Below are 4034 nucleotides of genomic sequence, written 5' to 3'. Positions count from 1 at the left end.
GAGACAAACCTCCACCTCCAGAGCTGGGGAAGTTGGAGGGCCTGTGAAATGGGCTAGGTTTGCTAAGGGGAAGCCTGGGCCGGGGGTGGACTGCAGGACAGTTCTCCCGGTGGCCTTAGGCCAACCCAGTTATTCGCCCTTTCCCACTTCTAGTTCTCAAGGATAACCATAGAATGTGCTGGGAAAGTGTGTCCTGAGACAGGGACTGTCTGGAACAGCCTGGCTCTCCTCCCGTGCCCCCTACACACATTCTGTCCTTCAGCACCAGGGCCCAGTGTGTCCAGGGCCCCAGGGTATAACAGACTGGGGAGGCGGCTTCCCTCTCTCTCAACCTCATTTCAAGTGGGGAAGGCACAGATGGGGCTCCCCCAACCTGGGCAGCTTTCCTAAGCCTTAGAGTATCAGGTCACAGTCCCTAGACTTCAGTTGTCCCTGGCTGCCTATCTGTCAGTATTAAACCTTCTCATGGAACTTACAGGAGAAGAGCATGTCCTGCCTCACCAGACTCAGACAAGTTGGTAAACCTCTTCACAAAACGCTTCTAGACCTTTCTCCAGAGAGCCTGGCACATCCACAGAAACTCTGAGGAGATAAACTGAACCCCGTGGGAGCTGATTGTGCATAGAGTCAGTAGACAAGTTCTAACAACTGGGTTTGTTACTCACATCCTTCCTGAAAGGAGTCGGCTCTCCAGTTAAATTCTCCATCTGTATAACCTACGGTGACTGTGTTTTTATGGAACTATTGCAGAAGTATGATCAAGCTGATTAGATTAGGGGTTGGTATTTATTCGCTGTATTTGTGGAAAAAGTTATGATCAAACGTCTTTCAAAATAACTGTGATTTTAATCTTTTCTTTTCCCGCCAGTCATGAGTTTCTGTCACATTGTTAGTGGATAACACATATTTACTGTAGAAATTGGATTAAATGACTCAGAAGTTCCTTTCCAGTCCAGTTATGTTATATGAGGTGGCACTGATATCTATAAATGATCAGGTCTTGGGGCTGAAACAGAGATTGCCACCCTGCTCCATTTATTTATTTATGTTTTAACAACACAAAGAAAAGGCCCCCAGAAGTAACCCTTGCAGAAAATCACTGCATCTGGCCAAGTCCCCGCACAGAAAAATGATGCTCCCCACTCCTAAAAGTCCCCAGGAACAGAGAAGAAAGTCTTTACTTTGACTAGAAAGTGTTATTACACAGGGGGATCCTAAGATCTGTAACAAAACACATTCTCTGTGCCAGGCATTACATCATGATTTTGACTTCTTTCTGGTCTTAAAATTAGGTGTTATTACCTCAATTGTACAAAAGAGGAGATAGAGATTCCAAATAATAATGAAAATGAGTCCCCATTGGAAACCAGGCTTGCGTGCAAAGCCCCTGCTCTCTCTACAGCCTCCACCCATCGTGGTAAGTTGTATGGCATCAGTGGACGGGACAGGGCTGCCCAGATGGTCTGGAGGAGAGGGACAGATGTAAGGCAGAACAGCCAGAGACCCTGATTGCCTTTGAGATCTCAAAGGAAACACAGAGCAGAAAGACACTCCCACCAAACTTTCATATTCTTAACAGACCAAAACCCTCTGCTTACCCCCATTTCAAAATAAATTTGGAGCATTTTTTTCTTTTTTTGAGATAGAGTCTCACTCTGTCCCCCTTGGTAGAATCCTGTGGTGTCCCAGCTCACAGCAACCTCAAAATCTTGGGCTCAAGTGATTCTCTTGCTTCAGCCTCCTGAGTAGTTGGGACTGCAGGCACCTGCCAGAACACTCAGCTACACTTAAAGACAAGGTCTCACTCTGGCTCAGACTGGCCTCGAACCCTTAAGCCCAGGCAATCTACCTGCCTCGGCCTCCAGAGTGCTAGGATTATAGGCACGAGCTACTGTGCCAGGCCAATTTGGAACATTTTTTGAAAAATAGGAACACAAATTCCAAGTTTCCGATACACAAAGGTTTCCTGACAGGGGTGAAGTTTCTCCAGCCTCCCTGTACCCTGCCCTTTACCCGCACCTGGTGACAGCTGCTGAATCCTGGCAGAATTGGGTCACTGTGCCTGCCTGGCCGGGTCTCACCTTCCCCAGCTCCTCTCTCCCTCCAACGCTTGCTATAAATGAGTGAGAACCTTGGATTTCAAGTGACTGCAACCAGATTAAAAGGAAATAAAGGGAGGATTTTTTGGAAGCTTTAAGCTAGCACAGGAAAGGCAGGGGTGTGGTTGGTACCAGGAACATCTGTAGCTAAGGCCGTAAATATGCCTGGCCGCCTCCTCCTCTTAGCTGCTTTCTTTCCCCTGGGACAGCCCTGTCTCATCATACTGACTCTTCACATAGTGGGAAACATGTTTTCACATCCCTGAGCATCATGACTGAAGAAGAATCAGGATTGCCCTCTGTGGTCCAGGGAAGAGCTTGGGCCAAGAGCCTATTCTTACTGCAAGTGACTAAGGCCCTTGGAAAGGGCGTCAAAGGGAGGAGCAACCTTCCCCAGGAGAAAGACACTCCCACCAGACTTTCATATGCTTAAGGGCCCCAGAGCTAGCCACCCCCCCAGGCTGGACTGGGCAGATTAAACCTTAAGAAGTACACAACTGCCCTCAGATCACACACCTAGAGCACAGGGGGCAGAATGCCCCCAAGAAAAGAGACTGCTGTCATGTGGTCTCAGTGCCCACTGTGGCTATCTAGTGGATCTCTGCAAATGCATTTCCATCCACTGCCAGGGAGAGGGGTCACACTGGAGATTTAGCAGTGGCTATCTGTATAGCAACAGGTTCCAAGCAAGGACCAAAACCCTATGGAGGGCTTTATGTGAATTTCATGTTTAACACACTCATTATTTTGAAGTTATAATCACAATATTAATAACTATTTAAAGCATCCTTTAAAAAATAAAAGAGTAGAAACTATGACATTTAAACAAATTCGAAAGGTGAGGAGGAATTCACTTGCAGAAAGCTTAAAGTCACAGTAGAGCCTGATTTTAAAATGACAAAAACAGCTCTCTCCCCTTCTCCTCTCTGAAGCCACCCAAAGCAGCCTGGAGGACTAGAACACGGGGACATGTCACTTAGGAGAAACCAGCTGAAACAGGCACCTTGGTGTTCAAATGGGCAACTTCTCTGTTAGAACAAATCCATGTGAATTAATTCTGGATGACTTCCTCCCTGCTCCCTGACTTGCTAATTGGCTGTCTTGAGGGGCTTTAGTTCGTGTGTTGAAAACTGTGCCACAGAGTATGCTCCTCGTGTGCACTGCCCTGTCGTGGGAGAGGAGAGGGACAGGCAGTGGCAGAGGACTGCTGAGGACACATTTGCTCTCGGTGCTCCCCTGGGCTCCCACCCTCCCCAAACCACTGCAGGGCTTCTCAGGGGGCTTCTTCCAATCAGAATTTAATATCCTGGATGGAAGGGGTTGGGCAAGGTCTGGGAAGCTGCAGGAATGGCTGTGTTGAGCCTTCTGGCCATCCAGCCTACATTACACTCGGCCAGCTTCCTCTCACCGCCTTCCTTCTCTTCTGTGGTCTCGGGTTCCCAGTGGGGTTCCCCTGCACCTTAAGTCCTGCAGACACTGCAACACCCCAGAGCGACCCCCACAGGCTCCACCATGTGTGGCTGTCCCACAAGGTTCTTCCCAACATAGGACCCCAAATCCAGAAGGAGTGGGTGGGCCAAAGGTAAGTAGGACAGTGGGCTTTGGACATAGACAACTCTATTCAGTAAGAATCTTTTCAGTGTAGGGACACCAGCCCTAATGTGCCCTGGACATTTCCTGAAGGGAGAGAATTCCAAGCTGAAGACTGGGAGTGATATGAGAGGGTACTGGGTTTACTCTCTAGAGATCAGAGTTTTGGCCGGCAGGTGGAAGTGGGTACCAGGCAGGCAGAGGAAGCAGGCAGCCTGCTGTCACCCCTTCTTGAAAACTTCCTGGGACTGTGGGAAGAGGAGCCAGAAGTCTCTGCCTTCCAGATAAAAGGGAAGGAAAGTTCCAGTGAGGCACCTGAGAAGAAAGAGCAGAATCTAGGGAGCA

Source organism: Otolemur garnettii, unplaced genomic scaffold (assembly GCF_000181295.1).
Source record: "Otolemur garnettii isolate 467f Iridium unplaced genomic scaffold, OtoGar3 scaffold00026, whole genome shotgun sequence".
In the NCBI taxonomy this organism is placed as follows: Eukaryota; Metazoa; Chordata; class Mammalia; order Primates; family Galagidae; genus Otolemur; species Otolemur garnettii.
The sequence above is the reverse complement of the archived record's forward strand: the minus strand, read 5'-3'. Positions refer to the sequence as shown.